Below are 24363 nucleotides of genomic sequence, written 5' to 3'. Positions count from 1 at the left end.
TAAATTCTCTCCTTAGAGCTGCTGTGTCCTTTTAAGTCTGCTCTAAAATGCTGTCATCCGCTTAGAATAAAAAACATAACTTTGCTTGTCCTGAAACTGTCGGAGAAAATTATTGCAATATTGATGACTGTGGGGATTTGTTTCCACCATTCTGTCTCTCAAGGATTACATAACATTTAACTGAGAATTTAACTCCAGTAAATAATTTCCCTTACTTTCTGGCCTTAAGGATTTTGGTTTCATTTAATGACAAACTAAGGCAATCTTCTCCATTTACCGTTCTTTTTTCACTAAGTGGATTAACAGTAGATGCAAATCAGATCCTTAAATTTTGAAATGTAACTTTTTTTATTACAGTTTACACGGAAAATATCATTTTAGAATGCCATCCATCCATCTTATGTTTCTGTTTTGTTCAACCAAGGGTAATGGGGGTTGCTGGAGCCTATCCCAGTTATTTTGGTGCACATTAGCAAAAAAAAAAATTCATGCATATTTAGAAAAATTGATACTTACTTAGAAATGAAATCCATCTTCACAACCCACTGAGTCCTTTTTGTGTACACTGGGATGCTGGAGCCAACCCAGATACTACCAGGAACACACCTAGGAACAATTTAGTCATAATTAACCCATGAAGCTTGATGTTGGACTGTGGGAGCAATGCTGGAGAAAACAAACAATTGCATAAGGAGAACATGCAAATTCTACACAGAAAGGTCCTAGCCAGAATTTGAACTAGGGCCTCTCACTGTGAGGCGAGAGGGCTACCCACAATGCCCCCGTGCAGCCTATTTCAAAACTCTGTTGACTAAAGAAATGTGGAAAATGGAATATAACTAAACAAAGATATTCTGGCTTTATTGGGTCCAGGACCCACCCTGGACCATTTGCCACTCCATTTTACGGCCTTTATTTAGTGATGCTAACTAATATTAAGAAGTTCGTTTTTATTTTTGTGATAAAGACTTAATTTAAATTTAATGCTCCATTAGTTGTCACACACCTGGGTAAGGGAAATTTGTTCTCCATCCCTGGTTCAAACCCCCCAATCCAATTCCTTAATGCTGAGTGTCAAGCAGGGAGGCACTGGTTCCAATTTTTAGACTCTTAGTATGACTTGACCATGGATTTCAGTTCACGACCTTCGAGTTTAAAGGCAAACACTCTACCACTAAGATGATGAACATATTGGAATTTTCCCAATTTTGGGGGGGAAATTTTTCAACTTTCCACTTTAACCCTCATAGGAGTTATTTTATAGAAGAATGATTGGAATTTGAGGTGCATTCACATTTGCATGATATGTATTTAAATCAGACAAAGTTCATTCTCTTGAATAGTCAGCTTGTTTGGTATTTTTCTGAGCTCTGTGGTTCACTTATTTTTATTTGTAACCCTAATTTCATTCCAAACCCAAAAGTTTAACAATACTTTAGATACAAAATTTCAAATCCCCTTTTCACCACTTTTAGTGGGAATACACCCTCAGATCAAATATTGTGTACGGTTGATGTTTTGCCTGCATGAGATCTCAGGTATGCAACTGTTTGCTGTACTGCAGCTTTAACCCGGCTTCAAGGTTGCAAAGCTGCAGGATGGATCCTTAAGTTGGGAACATTTCAAGAAATAGAGCAGTTTTGATTATGCAGAGGCTAAGGTGTCTCTCTTCCGCAGAGACCAGTCAGCCTGACCTCATAGCAACAAAGCTGTCAGTCACCGTATTGATTTTTGATAGAAATTCTAAAGAATCTCCCAAAGATCAAGGGGTCACTGACCTTTGGGTCATGTTGGCTGTAAAAACACGTTGGTGTTGAAAAGTTGTTTACCAACGGACAATTCTGAGTTGAAACTACAGAACACTTTTCAATCAAAGAGCCTTGGGTTTTCCTTATGCCAATGTCACAAGCAAAATACTATATTTATCTACATTATGCTTACATTTGGTATTCTAATTTTTTTCATCTTAGTATTTCCAGGTTTATAATTATTAGTGACCAACAAATTACACATTTTTTTAGATGAAACAAAAAACGTACTCAAGAAATGTATTTAAAAAGAAGTATTGGTGATGTCATTACTTTCCAGAAATGGACATGTCACCATAGCAACCCTACAAGGCTGTTTGACTTATAAACCCCCCCACCCATTCAACTTGTACAGTCAGCAGAGTTGTGCCCTCCAAATGCTGCAAATTTTGTTTCTCATGGCTTTTGTTGGTCTATTTTCAACACTCAGCCTCTGGGTCCTGGCTCACCTCTGGTGCAAAGCAACATCGGCTGCCACATCAATCAATGGCTCGTCAACTTCATCTGGCTCTGCTGTCAGCCTCTGTAACTGCAAAAGGACTCAACCCTTCCTCTGAGCCACACACTGCAGGTTTTCTGGGCACGACAAAAAACTTCACCAGGATGAGCTCCAGTAACAAGTCAATATGTCTCTTAAAAAAACAGCGAACAAATCTGACCTCCTGAACTTTTAGTAAAGCTCATCAATGGTAGCAAGGACACAAATTAGGGTATGGCTCCTCCCTCCCCCACATGCAGAATAGTAACTCTTTACAGTTAGGAGCTGTGATGCTCTTGAAAGGATAAATCTTGTGTTTCTATACTTACTATCAAAGCAAAACGTTATCCGACCTTCATCTTTTCAAAGCAAGGAGCAGATGAGGTTATTTGTACTTACACATTGCAACTGTTAAGTTCAATGCAAGAGAGTTAGCGCCCTCCCGACTGAACCACTGTAATTAAATTACTTTACAATTTCTTAATCATTTGCAGATTAAATAGAAATAGATTTTACCCGAGCTGGATAATGAATGGATGATGACTGCGTTTGAAGCTCATGATCGTTAAAATGGATATCTGTAATAAGCATGTGAACTGGACAAACACTTTTAACGTGTTGATAATTCAAAGCAAACAAGTCCAGCAGCAGCTTCTCCTTCAGATGCTAATGTGATTGTGTTTGTGCCATGATTGAGGAATGCACAAACTGTAGTTGTCATCTGCGGCTATGCGTTGTGCTCGTTTCGACAATGAAAAATCACATAAATGACCAGCGTTGTTTGCTGGCAGGGGGCGATAAACCTTTCTGGGCTTAATAAACCAGGGAACAGAGGACAAGATAAAATATATGCAGGGGAAATTGTTTTGCAGGCCAACTGCCACACTCCACAAGCAGCCGCGATCATGATGCATGCTTTGTACACAAGCGTGCATCGAGTATTAATTCAAAAGGCATAAATATGTAAATGAAGTCATAAAACTTAACAGAGTTGACGTCGTATGAGTCAAATGGGTCTAAGAAACAAAAAGCCGCATCAGTCAAGCTCTCCTTCAGCATACACACTAATTCGAAGTCCTTGGCTCAATGCATAAAAATCATATCACGTTTTGGCAGCAAAATATGATTGAACGGCACAGATTTGCTTTTGTCTGCAGAGATAAAGGCTAAGTCACATCAGCGGGCTTCAGAGGTCAGCTGCAGCTGCTTTCACGGGAGTCCAATCTGAAATCAACTCTGCAAGCAGAAGTTTTCCTCAGCCACGTTTATGCAAGGTAATATATGAATGAAAAATCAGGAAAAAGCCATGTTAACATCAGTTCTGACTGATGTTCACCATGTCATAACTATATCTTTATGGAAAGAAACTATACTATAATTATAAATAAATTGAGGTGACCCCACTCCGATCATCATTTGATCTCATTTAAAAGTGTTCCCATGTGGCTTCTTTAATTATTCTAAATCAAAAAAACTTGTTTCATCGTCTAGGACATACAGTAGTTTCAGCAGAGCGGCAGTAGTTCATTAGAAATGTCCCTCTGAGTTGTGGGTGGGACCATTGCTGTAAGTTTTCTTCACGCGGAGCAGCAAGCATGTGGTCCGCCCAGGGTTTTTTCTACTTCACAAAAAAGTTCAGTTTCAAACTTCATTTTTTCTTCCCCCTGATACTCAGAAATGTAAATTTGAACTTAATTTTCCCAATATAAGCCCTCCATTATCGGAATCATGTCACGATGACATGTTGAAAACCCCCAAAACAGAATTTTCGTTAAAATGGGTATTTCAAATCCAAAACGTGGCATAACCCAATTATAAAAAATCATATTCATAACTTTGTTCATTCAAGTTTTTCATTAAAATAAACACTTCAAGAAGACAAGTGACGTGCTTTCAGTAGTCTGTGGCGTTCATATGGGACAAGCAGGGACAAGCTACTGTATACTAGCGCTTGTTCCATGATCCGAGTGAAAACTCGATTCTGATTGGCTGCTGGGTTCTATATCACTGCGCTGACTTCTTTAAAACAAACTTTTGCTTCATTATCTAAACAAAAACAAGACAGAAGATGAGAATTTTCTTTCTGAACTAATGCTTTATCGTGACGACAAGCATATACATCGCTTTGTTTTGCCGCTGCAGTCGAGGTCGGTGCCGGTTCAGCTGCACCACGTAACAAATAGTCCGCTTTTTGAAAAAATCAATATAAACCGAAAAAATTAGAAGAATAAAGTTCTGAAAACTGATTAGATATTTATTTATTTTTACAAGTGACCATGTTATAGGCAGGATAATGGCCTTTGAAGTGTGCCTTATCGGAAATTATTGCACTTTGTTGAAGCAACTGCCCTCCGCTTTTTGATACTGCACACTTCGTCGGCCATGATACCTTACATGTTCTGGCTTACATGTTCACCACGTACAGCTGGAAGAGGCTTGGTGGGACAGGTCCATGCGGTGCTATTCCGATATATGAAAGACTTGGTGTCATAAAATTCCGGCTGGGAACAAACAAATTAAAAGGGACGCCTTCTATACGTCACTGTCAAATCAGAGTACCTGATTGGTCAAAGTTCGACCTGGTTTAACCAAGGGTGGTGTTAATAACTCAAGAGATATTCTGATCGGTAGGTGCTGTAAAATGCTTTAGTTGAAGTAGACAGATTTTGCTGATACAGAGCCAATACACATCAGGTAGCGACAGCTATCCTGAAGAAAACCTGCAGTTGTATGAAGGGAATTTTAGAGCAGGCATCTCTGCCTGTTCTCTCCATCCTTCAGCTCACCAAGCAGAAGAATCAGTCGGGTGGTCAGCTGTTCTTATCACAGCTGCATTCCTTCAGGGTGTCTCATACTTGTCTTTAGATATTAGCTCTGCTGCTTCACCTCTTTAAGCTAATGTAACTCTGTGTAGACTGAATAAAAGCTTAGGTGGTTCCGTGTCAAAGTAAGCAGCTCTGTATTGAAGGAAAGCTCAGTGGGCCTGGAGATCCCTCTGCAGACACAATCTTAGCTCTGCTTTGTTTTACTGGTCTTCACTCCGCGTGCACTAAAAAGGCTTGAAGACAACAGCTTGTGACATAACATGGAAACACTTCCAAGACTAATGCCTTAAATCTCTTCTTCCCCCTGTTCTGTCTTTGATTCTCTGCTATTTTGTCTCTGGATGAAAAATGAAGCAGCTGTTCCTCTTCTCTCTAAGCTGGAAACATGGACGTCTTGTTCTTCAAGACCATTGTGGCGAACATCACAGCTGGTGTGCTAACTGCGGCTGACAATGCACCGATTAACAATTTAAACAGCTTAGAGTTGTTTACAAGATCTTTGTTTTGCTGCGTTTTGCTGTTGGACCTGAAAAGGAGCCGATGGAACTTGTTGCATTGCTCTGGGGAACTGATTTGATGCTCCAAAGTTTATCTGGACTGATTTTTTTTTTTGTTTTTACGAAGTTAGTGAGCTTAAGTCAGATAGTCAAGTCTGGTTCGACACGAAACGAGTTTTCTTTCATACGCATTTCCAGTTAGGCAGAAGATTGTGAGTGTTCTGCTGATGGCAGTGCCAACCTAATACCTAGGCAAACTTGTGATAATCAAAGAATAGCCAACAGGAAAAAATGGCTGCTTTCAAAAATAACACAAGCTGCTACAGAAAAGTAGCTGCAGAGACATGTTTGAATCCTGCAAACTAGGAAACTTTATTGATAAACTTTTCTCCTCCCAACAGTGTGGATGGAATAATATTGATGAGATTTGTATTGGTGTGTTCTCTGGTTTTTACTCATCTGCATCAACACAAATGTTGACATGCAGCATCTCTCAAACACAAAAGAGCATTTTTTAAGGCTGCATCTGAAGACAGAAATTAATATGTAAATAACATTTTCCAGAAAACCCATTGTGATAGTCACTTTCTTAACCCTTGTGCTATCTTAGATGACCCCACCCTTGCATTGACGTGTTCTCCCTACCATGACAAAGGTGGATAAAGATGGAAAGATTTCATGTAATCCATGGACACCAGTGAAGATCACAAATCATTGAAGAAAAAGGTTCAGAGCACTGTCTAGTGGGTCTAGATGACCCAACTCCCAGTGTTAAAGTGCCTAGGATAGCACAAGGGTTGAAGTATTAAAAAACATCAAAGAAAAGAACACAACATAAAACATGGTTTTAAAATTATTTTGAAGTCTAATCTGTTTTAAAAGGAGACATTTGCCTGTTTCTGCTTCATTTATAATGTCATTGTTTCTTTTAGGATGTTTTTCATGACCTCAGAATACTCAGAATGTGATTGATCAATCAGCTAAACAGGGTGGTACATCTTCACATAAGGTGTTTGTCTTGCATTCATCAAATTAGGTACTTTCCCAGCTTTGATGAGCATGGTTGTTTTCATTTTAATTTGCTGTGATTTAAATTTTAGCATATAAATGTCAAAATTGTTTTTATTTTAATAGCAAGTTTTGTGGTAACCTACAGTTGAGGGTGGGGTTTCACCTGGGGCATTTTGCCAGTCCATTGCAAATTGATGCACTGACATTCACTACCAAGGGACAACTGAGATTGAAGCATGACTGCGGGGGGGAAGCTGGAGTGTGACAAAGAAACGCCTCATGCATTGGGAGAACATGCAAACTCCACACACAAAAGACTTAAATTAGGACTTTTTCACTTTGAAGTGAGAGAATAAAATCAGTAAATATGTTTACAAGGAAGACCTTTATCCTTGTTACTTGATAAATAATCTACACTGAAAGTGCATAAATTACTTGAAATAGATGTTAAGACCAGATCATGGCAAAAAATAGGGTCTTCAAAATCATTAAGGAGGTGGGATTTTAAAAATGGGTTTCTTCTCACTCTTTTTCAAACAATTAATCAAACCCAATTTGAAAACACTTTTATATAATATGGATTTATAGTGATGTATGGACTTTATGTAAGTGCAAATACATCTATTCAACAAGAAGAAGATCATTAAGAAGTATTATTGTCATGACTACAGAACTTCAGGGACCCAGATGCTGAAACCCCGGAATGAGACACTGGGCAGAGATGGCATGGCGATTAAGCGGATTTAATAATCAGGTCAGAAGGGGAGAGCACAGTTCCTGGAGGTCCGGAGAGCGAGAGGCAGATTCCTGTGGCGTCACTGGTGGATTTGTCCTTAGGGTCCGGAGTCAGCAGCGTAGGAGGAGACCCGAGAAGTTGGCGGTTCGGCAGAGGCTCGTGGTGAGGTTGGATGGAACAGACCAGATGAGTTTTCCAGACAATGGCTGATTCAGGCAACCACTCGTGGCTTGGGGTTTCCTGAAGACAGGTAAGACAAAGGTACGTTAGGCGCAGGCTTGGAACAAAATAGCAAAACATGAACAAGACGTGAAGGCCAAGTATGCACCATCAGGGGCAACGGACTGGCGATGAATACTGGTCCAAGAGCTCCTTAAGTAGGCAGGCGGTGAAGATGAAGTGAGTGGTTGCAGCTGGGCTGAATCAGGAACCAAGCGAAGAGTAGAGGGGGAGGAGTCAAACAGAGGCACCATGACAATTATTTTCATTTATTTTCTAATCTATTCTAATCTAATCTAATAATTTTCTAATTGGTTCAGATCTAATAAATTGGTTTCGCAAATAGAGTTACCATATTGGTATTATTTTTATTTCTCTTGTTTTTTTAAATTGGATAAATTTAACCAAACAATCAGTGAAATCCCCACCTAACCCTACTATAAGTAGCTCAAGAGTAGCGGACACAGATGCAAGAAATACAAAATAAAGAAAAAGTCGAAATTAGGGGAGAAATGTATTTTAAAAAAATACAGGAACAAGAACACATACTTCATCTTGAAAAGTAAATCATAATAACAGAATAGATAACAATAATAGAATGAATATGTGCACGCTTCACTATCGTAACACACTAATGCTCATTTAGCTTCATTGAATGTGAGAAATCTAGTATGTAGTATATGAACAATTATGAACAATATGAACAATTATGAAGAAAACCATAGCTCACCAACCATAAATGACTAAATCCGTTAAATTTATCTTCTTCTGTGTCGCTTTGGACGAACCCCCCCGAACCCGGCGCTTCTTCTCTAGCATTGTGTCAGTAGCAAAAACGAATACACGCCTACAGTGTCCTCTAGCGGTTGTTAGTAGGAAAATATCAAACACGCAAGCCCTTTTTTTATTACATATGAATCCCACCTGAGTATAAATCACACCCAAAGCTGAATTATGCAAAAAAAACCAAGACTTCTACTCCAAAAAAGATACAGTAGTCTGTTTAGAACATTTGATCAGTAGAAATCATAACCCAGTTACAGCTCAAACATAGCTCCTGTTGTATCTCTTTAGGATTACCTCCATTTTTCTATATTTCGATGCTGTTGTGGTAATGGGGGTTTGAGAAGCAATACTTTTAAACGTTATTTTTTAAGGGGTAACCATGACAACACAGGCACTAGTTTATTTACTGAATCCAGTAGAGTTGACAAGAACTTCTGAGGGATTAAGATCAAAGTCATTGCAAAATGTGGAGACATTTTAAATTGCCCTTCAGTTGGTTACAGTCAGGAACTGATCACTGTGGACACTTGTAGTTTCAGTTTGGAACATACCTGATTTATCATAACTGCAGAGATTTAATCAAAGTTTTCAATGTTGACTTCTTTCAGTTTTCTGTTCAAAGTTCAATAGTGGTTCCTGTCATTGCTTTCCATTTCTCATGAGGCTAATAATCACACTGACACAAACATTTCAGCACCAAGATCATATCCATCGTCTTGTTTTTTTTACTTTTGTATTTATTATTTAAAAATGTTCTTGTGGTCAAATCTTAGCAATATTTCATTTGGTGGTAGCTCACAGTACTCATCAGATTTCTAGGGCTCAAGAGAATTGTTGACCTATTACAATTTTATCACTTATCACAAGAAACTGGATTTTTTTTTAAAGAAAAAAAAATACTTTTGAGCAAACTACCAAGAGAATTTCTTCTCGCCTTAGCAGATTTATGTTACAGTATATCAGAGTCACTCTCGGTTAGATTTTTTCACCTCACTCTCAACCTAAGTCTATGAATTTTTTTGTCAGAGCGCAGTCAATAACCCCATACAAAGCAGTCATTATACAGCACTATCTGTTTTTTTTCTGCATCTACAGACCTCAGAAATTGAGAAACAGCAGGAAATGAAGCTTTGGACTTTGGCTTAAAAGGTGCAATGCTGAAGAGGAAATGATGTTGAAAAGTTTCCAGATCGGTTTCATTTGTATATAAATAAAAAAAACATCTTCAGATAGAAAAGAAGATGTACTTTCAAAGAATATGGGAGATTCCTGACCTTTGACCAAACCAATATCCCCCCCCTCCTTACATGAAATTGCTGTAACGGCGATAACATTAGGCCACTTTTGGTGGGGACCACATTTTCGATGTTTTGCTGACAGAGCATCATGTGCCAAGAGTGACGGTGAAACTTAACCAGCCCTCCCATCCAACGAAGATTTTCAAGACAGATGTTTGAAAATGGACAAATCATTATAGAGAATAACTTGGCTTTGTTGCCCCTGGTGACAAAAATCTTGCAAAAAAGGCCTGTATGCAAAAAACAAAACAAAAAAACATTGAAATGGCACTCTGTAATGATGAGAGAAGGTTGCACGAGCACATTTCATGTGTCCTAAGTCTATTCTTTAAATTCACAGTATAAAACAAAATGTTTTTTTTCTTTGACTGATTTCAGCAGCACTGAAACAAAACTAACCTGATAAATGATAAGTGATTGATAAAAATGTTGCAATAAACGTGCAAATGGGGCTGTACAGTGGTGTAGTGGCTTGCGCTCTGGCCTCACAGCCAGAAGGCCCTACCTCTAATCCCAGCTGGGACCCCTCTGTAGAGATCTTGCATGTTCTCCTCATGCATGTGTAGGTTTCCCCCAGCGCTCTGGATTCTACCTCACATTCCAAAACTATGCTTTGTACTTTAATTGATTATTTGTCCAACCTGTCTAGGGTGTACTCCACCCTTGCCCATCAGCAAGTGGGATTGGCCTCAGGCATCCCGTGACCCAAAAAATGATTCAGCGGGTTTAGAAGATGGATGGAAAAATGTAGGTGTTTTCTTGTGTATGTTTCTGTCCCTTCATTCTGAATGATAGCAAAGATGTTGGAAAATAAGTGAAAAACTTGTCAACTAAAGTTGTTGTAGCAACGAAATTTTCAGTAGCAACTTTCTTATCATTCTTAACCCGACCCAGTTAAGGAATCCTGCTTTGGAGTATACAGCCTTCCATGCTGTGCATTATTAGAAGTACACAGTTTCTCATAAAGTCCGATCTGAAAAATGATTATCTTTTCACACAAAATTATGGTGAAACTGTGTTTTTTCCTCGAAAGAAAACTATTTTAAAATGACTATAAACTATTGGGGACGGGGTAGGTGTATTTGATTTGACCGATTGTAAAATGTTCTGCCCTGGTGTGTCCAACACTTGTGTGGGTGTGTGTGGGGGGAGGGGGGTTCCAGCCCACCTCTCTGCTGCTTGTTCATATTGACCACAGGCCATATGTGTTTCTCTTTCACATGTACACAAACACTGCATATTATGCATTTTGTTGGTTGACTTGCAAAAAACAAAACCAGAGGGAAAAAACTGTTTCACTCTTTAAATATAGAAAACACTGAGTCACTTGTAATTTTTATATTTATAAAGTCTGATCTTAAGTCTCAAAGATGTCCAAAGTGTTTTGGTCACAGAACCTCTTCATCATTGTAACAATTGTAAGTCATGCTAGAATGGAGAACAACAAATTGATCTGCTAATGTTTCATAAAAAGGATATTTTAGGCTCATGTTTTTAAAGGAATCACTTATCCTAGTTTTTCTGATCATTGTGAATTTTACTGTGGTGCTCATCAAAGAACATCAACATTCTGCCCTCATTTCACTCCTTTATCCCGATTAGCTCTTTTTTAATTTTCCAAAGTAATTTAGATGCAAGTTGAGTGATCTTTAATCTTCATTAATCTCAATTTTTCTATGAACTTTTATTTTTCCCCATTGCTCACGTGTAATCTGTTTTTCACCCATTGATTATCATTAAAATTGAAAATGAGATTTTATTTAAGGCCTCATTTAATGAAGAGTTTGCATCTATCAACCAGGAAACTCCTTCTCAGAGTTAAATACATTGTCAGATAATGTGATATGAATCCACAATAAGTCCATTAATTCAGTGATGAGCACGCTGCTGGAGCGCTGCTCTAACAACTTTCTGGATTTCATAGCTGTCTGCGCATGAAAATACAGAAGAGATAAAGCCTCTGTGTAACTCGGCACTGCGTTCCTTCCATGGACGTGAAGAAAATGATGTTTCAATTACAGTATAAGCTTATCTTCCCCTCTTAACTGTGTCTCATAACGCTCCATTATCCTCTCCTTTTCATGCTTGATTATTAAACAGGATTTCCAGGCTCTGCAGGAGTTTGCTAGCATCTTCAAACGAGGTAGAGACTAGATTTTTCCTATTGAACAGAGGAGCCACCCAACATCTTCATCATTGCCATTGTCTTCGCCACCAAGAGCCAAAACTGATACTTTTTCAAAAAAAAAGTAGCAATCAGGGAGAATCACATCCCAAAAGTTCAGTGGTTCTTTTATCTGTTCTAGATAAATGTGCCCATTTTCATGCAGACGTACAGAGACAATGAGGATAATTCAGATTTTTTACCTGCTGGATTTGGCTCTAAGTGCAGAAACCGAAGCTCTTCAGAGAAGCATCAGTTTCTGCCTCCAGCTGCTTTTTATTACTAAAGGCTGCACACCTGCCTCCCTCATCTGCCCCCATCTGACCGCAACCCCACAATCATAGGTAACTGGAGAATTGTTGACACCACAGGCGTTTGAAACTTGTCAAATTTCTGTCTTTTCCAGAAGCGAAACAGCTGTGATTTACTTTTTTCTTCATCACTAAAAAGAGATGTGTGAATAGACAAGAAGGAGCCGCCTCTCTGACTCTACAGGCCTCTCTTGAAAACTAAACGTCTGCATAATTCCCAATTTCCTTTCACAAATAAAAGTTAATCAGCTTCTAATGTGCCTGATGTGCTGCTCTGTCAAGGCAATGCAGGTTCTGAGGTTTGGCTCAACCAGCTGCTGTTGCTGAGACAAAAACATGCACAGATGGAAGTAAAGCTGCAGTGGTTTCACTGTCGAATTCATGACAAAAGTCTAGGAAAGGCCAATAAAAAAGGCTTTTTTGGTTCTGTTCCTTTGTCTGTCTTGCGAACATCATGCTGCCCACATCTGTTCTTCCTCATCTCCTTCAAAGTATGTTTTTCCTTCTATCATCATGGTTTGTTTGAATCAACCTCTTCTTTATGGTTTAAATATCTCCTAATATATAAACTGAATACACACTCACAGATGAAACTTTGATGAGTCACTGCCTTATCAAAGTTCATTTATAGCCGCATAGGACAAATTTATCTTTGAAAGAATGTTCTTTATAAAGATGTAGTCATTTCCTGTCAAAAGAAAAATCTGGCATGTCAACATGTCACACTGAACCATGTGTAACATCTAAACTCTATATTACATCAGACTTTTAGCCTGTCGTTTGTTAAAAAAAAAAAAATAGGTTTTGTTGTATAAGAAATTAGCCTTTTCCCATGCTCCATCATGAGATTATTTTTTATCAGTGTTTATTATTAACTTAGATTTGTAACCCTAATAAGATTGTAATCTGTAAGGGTGATTCCTGAATTTCTTTCCAGCTATGAAAAAAAAAATCTATTACGTTTTTGCTTTAAGTAGAAGCTAAATTAAGGTGCATTTGGAGCAGAAGTGTCTTGATACATATTTGCATCAATAGACCTCAAGGGCTTTAACTGTAAAATTCATTTTTTATGAATTTCACTATAAACTTCCTTTTCTCTAACTGTTAAGATTGTGAGGTTCTTCTACTTGTCTTTTAACATTAAAAAGATCAATCACTTAAGGGGACAGTGGCCCCAGTTACTAATGAAAATATATTAGAAAAAAATCCAAGCAGACTTTTTTAACCCATAGTAGGCTTTTTTGAGCATTTTTTTTCACAACTTCACAATTTTCTCTGATATTCATATATAAAACTGTTTTTATGGTAATGCTCGAAATCTATCTTTTTAGCACAACACCAGCTTCTTTTTTTACAAATATTTTTCATTATATTAAACAATAATTCCACATTTTTTTTATTATATAAATAGAGATCAAACTGTTTTTTTAATCAAAGTTTATTTGTATAGCACTTTTCCAACTCGTGTTACCCAAAAAACTTTGCATAAAAACATGTTGTCAAAATTTTTTTTTTTTAATGTTTAAAAAAAAAACTGCAAAATTACAATAAACTATGTACAATGTAAAAGGATTTATTCCAAGAGGTATCACAATAATGTGTCAAACTCTTGTTACATTAGTTCCAAACCAAAGGTTTCATAGCTAAAAATGTTTTTGCAGCCATCAGTTACATTTTTAATGAATACTATACTAATGGTGGAAGATCACTTTATTTGAGACATACAAGTAACACATAAGGTTGGCTTGCTTGGTTGGCTATTTTTGAAAATAGACTTTTTTTTTGTCATCGCATGAGACTCCGCCCCTTCTCCTGCACACATTCTTGTTGTTTTGGAGCTTTAATGTTGCGTATTAGGTTTGTTTTCATTTACATGTGAATATTTGCTTACTTTTGATCTCTGCCTGTTTCACATTTTTACAAATAAAGTTTACTTAAAAAAAACTTTCCACACAAAAGCCAATTTCAAAGTCAGGATTACAGTTCGATGGAAAATCTTTGGAACAATTTAACGCCTTTTTCTTTTTTCTTTGTGACCTCAGTTCCTTTCTGCTCTATGAGCTGATCAGCTTCCAGCTGCAGCATCATTGAACTGTCTGTTTCTCAAAATGTCATGACCTTTGGATGCATTCAGAAAGCCAAGCTGAGGTAGGAAACTTGTGCTCTCTGCAACGCCTCAGTTCTTCACAGCTACTTTCTTCAGGTGTGGGTGGTACAACACACCAATTAAATCCTCTTTTTCTTATTTCAGCTTAATAAATCCAAGACTGACGGTCGTTTTAATTATTTTTATCTTTTAACTTTCCTTTTGAGAGAATTTTACTGCAACAGAAATACCTACTCAGCGCTCAGAGTTTAGTGAACTTAACCTAAAAGGCCTGTACTAAGCAAAAATAAAATTGCTAACACACACCCCCCTTTCTCTGCAGAGCTAGCTCTTTTGGCAAAAACGGTTTTCTTTTACATGCACAATATGCACATCCATATTTGCAAAAGTTTGGATGTTGTTTGTTTTTGTGTGCAAGGCGCAGATATGCTGCTGAGGCCGAGTCTAGGTTGACGTCATGAAATGGGCGATACCCTCAAGGAGGAAAGGGTGGTTCCTCAAAGATTGAGTCATTTTACTTCCTGGAAGGGAAATGAGCTGTAAAAAACTGTGTACTAAAAAAGACTCAAGAACAGCATGATATAGGCCCTTTAAAGATATTTTAATTATTTCTAAAGGTTCACGTTGAACAAAATTAGTTTTTTATGCATATGAATGCTGCATATTTAAGTACTTACATAAATCCTCAATCCGGACAGAAGTTCCACTAAACTTCAGGGATTTCTATTCACATTTCCACAAAACACTTAGTTTGAGCTTGAGGCAAAAGAACACGTTTTTACTGCAGATTAAATCTCTAAAAAAAAAAAAAGAATTAAAATAGTTTGCTCCTAACTTTAGTCAAAAAAGAAATGCAGACAGCTGTGTGATTAACTGCCTGCAGAAATTCAGAATTACAGATAAAACATGAGCAAATATTACACAATTCTACCTCAGGCTGCAGCAGATAGACTGTCATTGTGTTCACAGATAAATGAGAACCCAGTGCAGGCCAAATGTTTCATCCATTAAAAAAGGTGAAGATTAAAATTTTAGTTATGATCTTAAAGAACTTTAACAAAGCAAATTATCTATCTCTGGTTTAAAATTATGTTATAGTGTAATTGCAGTGAATGTAACTTTTTTTAAAACAAATTAGACAAAACACCAAAATCCAGTCGATTTTAGACATCTTGATGTTTAAGAACTTATTTGGAGTTTTTTTAATATTGAATTAAAAGAAGCTATTAACTTTTGGGGGATGATATGATTTGTTTGAATCTTCATACCAGGTTTAATGAACAAAATCATTTTTTAAAAGTATTTAGTGCCAAAACTAACAATGCAGTCCTTAATTCACATTCATTACAACATGAAAACACATAATGAGATAGTTTTTTCAGTAATAAGTCAGTTAGACCACTTAAAAACTTACTTTTTATAAATCAGTTAACTTAAATTACACCTTAACTGTTGGTACCAGAACAAAAAAAGAGATTAATTTTGAGTGTTTTTTACTCTTGAAATGTCTACTTTTTTATATATTTTTACATTTGTGGTTTTTTTTGTTAGTTTTGGATTTCACACTTTCATTTCAAGCGAGAAACCCTCTTTATATGGTTTCTCCTCCAAGCTCGGGTCCTCTACCAGAGGCCTGGAAGCTTGATGGTCCTGCACAGTATCTTAGCTGTTCCTAGCACTGCACTTTTCTGGACTGAAACCCCTAAGGTTTTCCCAGGAATCTGCTGTATCCACTTCTCCAATTTGGGGGTTAATGCCCCAAGCGCTCCACTTACCACAGGAACCACTGTCACTTTCACCCTCCAAGTTTTCTCTCCCTGAGTCCCTGATATTTCTCCAGTTTCTCGAGTTCCTTCTTCCTGATGTTGCCATCACTTAGTATTGTAACATCCACCACAATAGCTTTCCTTCTTTATCCACCACGAACCAATTTCTGTCTAATACAGACAGGATACCATCCCATTCGTCTGTATCTGGAAGTTCCACAGGATCTTTACTCTCTCATCCTCTGTCACTTTTGAAGGTGTTTCCCATTTTGACCTTGGGGTTTCCAGTCCATATACTGCCCACATGTTTCTGTATATTATTCCAGCCACTTGATTGTGGCGCTCCAGGTATCCTTTCCCTGCCAGTTTCTTACACCCTGCAGTTGTGTGCTGGATCGTTTCAGGTGCTTCTTTGCACAGTCTAGACCTTGGGTCTTGTCTGGTGTGGTAGATCTGAGCCTTTATCGCTTTGGTGCTCAGGGCTTGTTCCTGAGGTGCCAGGATGAGCGCTTCAGTGCTGTCCTGTAGGTCAGCCCATTCTAGCCATTGGTAGGACTTCTTGATATCAGCCACTTCAGTTATGGTCCGGTGGTACATCCCATGCAGGGACTTGTCCTCCCATGAGAATCTATCCTCCAGCACTGTATCCTCTGCTCTCCATCGCCTGAGACATTCACTGAGCACACTGTCACTTGGGGCCTTGAGCTCGATGTATTCATGCATCTTGGATGTTTCATCCTGGATAGTAGCTTCTACGCTCACTAATCCTCGGCTTCCTTCATTTCATGGAAGGAGGATTCAAAGAAACTGTAATTCAAGTGTGGAAGACATTGCATCCCAGCTTTGGCCTGAGCTCTAGTAATCACGGGTGCTGAGACATTGACATCTAGCTTAGCATTTGCATTAGCTGTTTTAGTGGCCTCATTTATTAAATCCCTCAACATAGGTAAATCACACCACAAAATTAAATCAATAGGCAGGTTCTCTGTACCACCCCAACAGTTAAAAGATATGATTGTTCGTTTATGGTCACAGTTACATCCGCTTTTGGGTACAAATGTTTGTCGCCATAAACACAAACAACATTTGTTTTCCTGCCATAATCAAGTCCACCAAAAGGAATTAAACTCTGTTCTACCAAGGAAACAGAACTACCAGTGTCCAGCATAGCAGTAACTTGCTGACCATTCACAGTCACCGATTTAAGTGGTTGGAAAACGTCTTTGTCCTTGAGAACAGGCACTGTACCTGAGACAGTCTCTGGCCTGGGTGCGTGGGTGTGAATTTAGTCTTGCGACTTGGGCATACGGAGGCTTTATGACCAAGCTGCTGGCAATAGAAAAACACAAGGTCCTTTACCGCTGCTCGCCAGTTAGGTGCTGGGTTGGTACCTGGAGTTGCCTCATTGAAGTCTCTCCGTGCAGGTCTTGATGGAGCGGCTTGAATGGGATGACGCTGATGTAGCATGTATGTCTTACATGAACTTTGCAAAGTTGGTTTTAATTCATTTGGGCTAGTTTGGTTCGACTCATGGAGGAATGTGAATGTTTAAAAACCACAGACAAGACTTGAGTTGCTAATGTGAATGTATTTACAATATACAGTGAATACAAAAAAAAATCACAATATATACAACAAAGGAATATTTTTTGAGTCCAGAGGATGTTTTCTGTTTTTTTTTGTCTTTATAGTTCTTAAGGCGTCTGTTAAGCCTTATGAAAGAGTTTTTATAGTTCTCTTTTGGGAACAAGAAAGAACGAAAAGAAAAGAAACACCCCAGCTGATTTGTTGGATGAGAAGGGGGTTAGTTCCTACCGCACTGGCAGTGAAGAGGGCAGAATCCAAGTCAGGATCGGCGCTCCTTTTTAGCTCGCCATCTGCAGAGGATTTATCCTCTTTGTTTTCTTCTGGGAGTGGTAAAACTCCCTGATAAACAATTCTGTCCAGTGCTCAGGTTGAGCATCCAATAGATTGGTCTGCAAGACGACCAGTCTTGCAACCTGGCCTGTTAAAACAGGGTCAATAAATAAATAATAATTTCCTTTGATCAAAAGAAAGCATATTCCCACAACCTCCTTAATTAACATAATAAACAAATGCATATGCAATTCATAATGAGTCCACAACCTTTAGCCTTTAGTTGGCTGAGGGAGGGGGTGAACCAGGGAGCAGTGAGCGAAAAGGAGACCATTCTGATTTTAAGGGGGGCATGGATATCCTTGTCATTATAGTGTGAGACAAGTTCATCAGGTGTGTGGAGGGTGTCAGTCCAGGGAAGGCTAGTGATATAGGATGAGAAATGATCCTGGTTAATATTATTGATTTTACGGTAGCTAATGCTGCGTGGGGGGGGGGGGGGGGGGGTTGCTCCAGTAGATGCAATATTGACATAGAAGGTTACAAGGGAGTGGTCAGATAGAGGAAGGGGATCCCCTTTGCAGGCACTTGGCGAGAAACCTGAGCAGCAGACAAGGTCCAAAATATGTCCTTTGGTGTGGGTGGGAAATGTGATGTGCTGATGAATGCCAAAACTGTCCAGACAGGATATAAAATCTTTGGTAGTTAAATTATTGGTTCTGTCCATGAGAATATTAAAGTCACCCAGAAGTATTATGTTTGTTGAGAGTGAGGAGAGGTGTGTCAAAAAATCTGAAAAGTCAGAGATAAACTTCTTATTAGGTTTAGGTGGGTGAGTGGCTTAACCCTTGTGCTATCTTAGATGACCCCACCCTTGCATTGACGTGTTATTCCTCCCATGACAAAGGTGGAAAGATTTCAAGTAGTCCATAGACACCAGTGAAGATCATAAATCATTGAAGAAAAGAGGTTCAGCGCACTGTCTAGTGGGTCTAGATGACCCAACTCCCAATGGTAAAGTACCTAGGATAGCACAAGGGTTACTTCAGTGGAATAAAATCCAGGGGATTTTGCAATGATTTAGTCAGGGAAATGAAATCCAGCTCACAATTAATAAGGAGATCTTGGACATGATCTCCCTTGGTTGTGAGGGAGCGAATGTTCAGGAGACCGAAGTTGACAGAAATTAGGTAGATTGTTGGCCATGTTGTTAGCCGAACGAGCGAGATGAGCCAGGACGCTGTGGTTAGCATGGCGACCGGTGTGTCTTGACGGACGGTGAGCAGAGGACCAAAGTGACTTGATGGAGTTGGTGTTGTCGTAATGGAAGTTCCGACATGATCCTCGATGAGTGTATCTCCGGCGGGCCACGTATAAGATGTTGGAGTAGAGCTAACGGCGGTGGCGGAGAGTTCAGGAGGTTAGCAAGTTCGTCAGCAGAGTATTGTAGTAGTGCTATCGAAAATTACCGATGACCGAAGGGTCATTGGACAGCCTGCTCTACCGCCTGAGTCACTGCCGCCAATGGCACCATAATTGCCCTTTGATGTACTAAAGAAACAGATGAGGGCTTGTTATTTTAAACATTTCCATCTGTATAAGAAAATCTCAGGAGGAGGTACAGAACGTCTGCAACCAGTCGTCTAAATACGTTAGCATTTTGTATAAATATCTTGAATTAAATCTTTCATAACCATATTGTATTAGAACAACCCAAAGAAAGGGGAAACTATAGGAAATCTACATTTCTGGTAGAAAGTTTTTAGGATTTGCAATCATTCTTTTCAGAAACACTAGCTAGCTTGTGTGTTTGTTTGTTTTTTGGTTTATGAAACTCTGGTTTTGAATGTTTCTGGTCCATAATCACTATCCCCCCTCACTGTATAAACATTTTAAGGATGCTACCTTCACTGGCCTTCCAATAAAAGGTTTATGTAAACACGTATGAATGCGTTGTTTGGGCTTTCACATTCAAAACTCTCTAGTTCAAGTGTTGCTATGCAAGTTTTTAATTCTATTTTTGGGCTCTACTTACAAAATGCGCGGCCATTAAACGCATGTTGAAATGTAATGCAGTGGCACTTTTATCAATCATGGACTCTGACTTGGTAACGATGTATGGATGACATCCTTTTTAATTCACTGAAGTGCCAATTGTTCAAAAATGTATTGTGCAGGAGAAATGAATCATTGCTGTTTGTGCCCCGGTGGAATCATATGACACCAAGTCCTTTATATTTGCAAGATTTGCAATGCCATGACATTTCGCACCAAGCCTTTTACTTTTTTCTTTTTTTTTTTTGCAGTGCATGCTTAATTTCGCCAGGCTACACAATTGTAGGTAAGTGATGTACCTAAGTATACTACGCTGTAGGTACATTCACTACTATTGGGTAGCAACAGTCCAGTGTAAACACAATATGTAAAAAGTGCGTTCCAAGAACCCATGTTCAACACGTTGTTGAGTGCATGACATATACCAGGTGTGTACAGAGCATTATGGTTTCAAAAAAGCAAAGACAAAATTGTGCATTTGCTTTTAAATTAAGTTTTTCTTCATCTTTTATTTCTCAGATTCCAGAATTATTGATCTTTTCCAATTTATGATACAGATAATACTCAAATCTTCTCTGTGGGATAAGGTAAGGGGCCTCTTTACCAGGTAGAAGTAAACATCAATGAAGTCCAACTCAGAACAAGATTTAACTGTTTGAATATACTGGAATGGTTCTGCAGCAAATCTTAATTGGTCACAAGATCCCAAAAGTTACTCTTCATAATCTTTGTTTTTTCACCTTAAATCTTGTTTAAAAAAATGATGAAAAACAAATTCTGGCTTTTATCATTTATCTGGCATTATGTTTGAAGTTTTAAAGTTTGAAGTGCTTATTTGGTTCTTCAAATCTAGCATTTTAGAATTTTTAAAGATAATCAGTATCAACTGCTCCTCCTGCTGCTTTATTGCAGAGTATCAACCAAAAGGGAATGGGCTGAAGCATCATACTTCCCTCCATCACAGCAGGTTTAGGTTTGCAATCATCTCAGCTGTTTCTGATTCTCCTAATTTGTCCTTCAGTGTATTTAAGTTTGAGTTTTAGTTCACCTGGAAGTTACTCCTGAAACACCCTCTGTTGTTGTTTGTTGCAAATTATACATTACCTCATGAACCTTTTTTAGAAGCTCAAACCTAAATTTTGTCAGATGAAACCCCTCTTCCAATGTTTCTGCCTCAGGTTGCAGATAAACCAGTTTTTCTCTCTGCAAGAAGTTTCAGGAAATGATCATTGTTGATTGTGCTTATGAACTGTGAGTAAAAGATTGGTACAAACCTGGAACATTAGAAGTTTCCAACTTTCTCACACACTGGGATTTTAATTTTTTACACATCAATTAATGTACATTTTATTGTTACATGAAACTGATATCCATTAAACTCTTTTTTTTTTCTGCTCAAAATGCTAAATCTCTGGATTGTAGAGAAACGGTATCCTCTCATGGGTCCCAGCAGATTAGTGATAAAACCTACCAGCAGGAGAGCGCACATCATCAGTTAAGGCAAAATTATTCCTTTTGCCTGACTTCATGTTGGTATCTTTGCCTGATTTAATCTTTTTCTGCCCAAAGAGCAGCTGCAATAAAGCAGCAGGAGGAGCAGTTTGCAGCATTAATTCTTGTGGAGCTCCATTGTTGCTTTATTTCTTAGTTTTCTTTCCAACAATAGTCTTCCAGAGCGATTAGATAAGCCATCTTATCTCGCATTCATCTCATCTGCACGACTGTCTGCAAATGCAAACCAGACTGTTGGCTTCTTTCTGTCTGGCTCCTTCGGGAAAATTAATAACTGGAAACATAATGTTCTTGGTCCAGGCGGCACTGATTTAATGTATCACCGTTCTCTCCCTGCGGCCCCCTTCCCCATGGCCAGGACTCTGTGTTTGCACAATGTGGAGAGCTTGAACTTTGTAGGCCCGACAAATGCTCCATGAGAAAAGATCAATTTTTCATGTATGAGTCTGTCGATGTTTCCAGAGGTGAGAAGGAGAAGGAGAGGGAACAGGGGTGGACTCAAAGCAGTTGATTAACCCTTGTGCTATCTTGGATGACCCCACCCTTACTTTGACGTGTTATCACTACCATGACAAAGGTGGATAAAGGTGGAAAGTTTTCATGTAATCCATGGACACCAGTGAAGATCACAAATCATTGAAGAAAAAAGGTTCAGCGCACTGTCTAGTGGGTCTAGATGACCCAACTCCCAACGTTAAAGTGCCTAGGATAGCACAAGGGTTAACAAAAGCACAGGCAACCTCAGAATAAGACAAGCTTTACTCTGAACCTGAAATTTTACTAACTTTGTAAGCACAGACTTTACTTGATGTTACTGTTACCTTGTTGTATTGTAACTCATTCATTCTGTATAAAACAGTATTGATAGCCCCTGTGTAAACTTCATTACTTTATTTACCCAATGCCACGCCAGCCAACAGAAGGACAGGGTGGACGGCGCCTTCTGGGTACTCTCTTTTTTAGCTTTTTACAATAATTTCTCTTTTATTTTTTAATTTTTTTTGTATATTTTGTTATGAGGTGCTTATTTTTAGTATTTTATTGCATGTGTGGAGATTGGCGTTTTTGCGTTCCTGTTTGTTTTTATGTACATCACGCTGTTCCTTTTTCCATGAAAGGTGCTTTAGAAATAAAATTAACTTGAATTTGTTTTTTTTTAATTATATTTTCCATCTTTCTATGAGTCCCATGGAAGTACTCCTGTTTATGCAGTTTATAAATGCTAAAGATGTACGATCTCTCTTTTTGATGTCCATTCCAAATAATACAATTTTGAAAGAAAAGAAAAAAAAACTCAAAGTTTAGGTTTTTCATTTTAAATATAGAATATGATGTTTTTATTTATGCATTTGTTTTTAAATAAGGTAGCTAGTTTTGAATTTGATATGACAATTCATAACCTTTAAAAATTTGATATTTTATGGTCAAATTATTTGGGCTGAAATGTCGTCGGCAGCTGCAACAGCCTCAGTTTAAAAGATTTTATTTTAGACTTCGCTTGATCTCAGCGGGGGTTTAAGATCATGAAGCGCATGTGTTCGATTTGTCTGATACATGTCTATTTTTAAATGAAAAAAAAATCATTTATGAGCCTAAATCGTTCTGATGTGGAGCAGTTATTTTATTTTTTATTTTCTTGGGTGCAGACTTTAACCACTGAGTTCAGACAGTTTTTGTCTAACTGCACAGCTTCTGAACCAGCAAATCAAAAACGGGACCGGCGCGGGTTAGTTACATAGTGCCACCTGCTGTTTGGCAGTGTCACTTCAAGGCAACGCAAACACCGAAATGTTAACACCTATTGTCCTTATTGAAACCCCACTAAAACCGTTATAAACTGTCTTTTTGAAACCCTGTCTTTTTTTTTCTTTAAAGTAATCTATTAGGATCTAAAGAGTTTCAGAATTCTTGACATTTGTTGAACCAGGTAAGCCAATTGAGAACTGATTTCACCTAAATAATTACAACAAAGGTGTAAAAAAAAATATCAATTCTGTGAAATATTGTGATATTTCATGTGGCAATTGTATCAGATTAGCATACTGCGTATATGATTTGTGATTATTTATAAGGAAACAGTTTGGCATCTTACTTTTGGTGTTCTATTTAATTTGTTCCTGTGAAAGGTCTATTAGTACTCAGACAAAGTATTTTAAAAGAATTGTCTCATCCACACTGACAATGTTTAATAAACGTTAACCAAACATTTATTTCTGACAAATATTTTACATATTTACATCCTAAAGATTTTTTAAGAGACTGAAAATATCCCATAAATATCTACAAAATAATACAGAGACATAAAGTAATGAAATCCTTCATTTGAACTGTTCAGAACCATATACGTCACATTATCAGTTATTGGAAGCTGGACATTTATAAATTCACCAATGTCATCATAATTTACATGCAGCACTTGGAACTAATTTTAATTTTTATTCAGTTGAAAAGTTCAGTGCATGCCACTTTGAAACTAATTTTTATTTTCATATATAATAGCGGCATGCTTAGTATATTTTACACATTTCATGTTAAAAAGTTACATTTACCTAGAGAAAAAGCATTTACATGGTACCGTTTTATAGTTTAAACATTTCCTTTGCCGCTGCAGTTAAGGGCTGTGCTGGTTTAGCTGTTACCATGAGAACGCACCTCACCTCGTATCAAATGGTGCCCTTTTTGTGAAAAAGCAAAAATAAAATAAAAAACAAGAATAAAGTACAAAAAATTGATTGAATTTTTTTTTTCTTTGCAAGTGACCATGGTATAAGTAGGACAATGGCCTTATAGGGGTCACGTTTTCTAGAATTTTACGTATATTAACCGTCCTGGGCTTCGTGTCGGATGGTTCAGGCTTTCGCGTCGTAATTTCTGATAATGGACACCTCTAAGGCCAAAAAAGGTTTTCTGCTTGAATGCAGCTGTTGTGAAAA

General features: G+C 38.1%; 1 long non-coding RNA gene across 1 annotated transcript; it reads right to left on the bottom strand.

Annotated features, from left to right (window-relative positions):
* Positions 1-7346: 7346 nt before the first annotated feature.
* LOC110015923 lies at positions 7347-7782 on the bottom strand. The gene is made up of 2 exons (XR_002873289.1): positions 7684-7782; positions 7347-7595 (listed from the first exon to the last, which is right to left on the bottom strand). It is a non-coding gene; the product is annotated as an uncharacterized LOC110015923 (long non-coding RNA).
* Between the last annotated feature and the right edge of the window lie 16581 nt (positions 7783-24363).

The sequence above is a fragment of the Oryzias latipes genome, chromosome 1 (assembly GCF_002234675.1).
Source record: "Oryzias latipes chromosome 1, ASM223467v1".
Taxonomy (NCBI): domain Eukaryota; kingdom Metazoa; phylum Chordata; class Actinopteri; order Beloniformes; family Adrianichthyidae; genus Oryzias; species Oryzias latipes.
The sequence above is the reverse complement of the archived record's forward strand: the minus strand, read 5'-3'. Positions and strand labels throughout refer to the sequence as shown.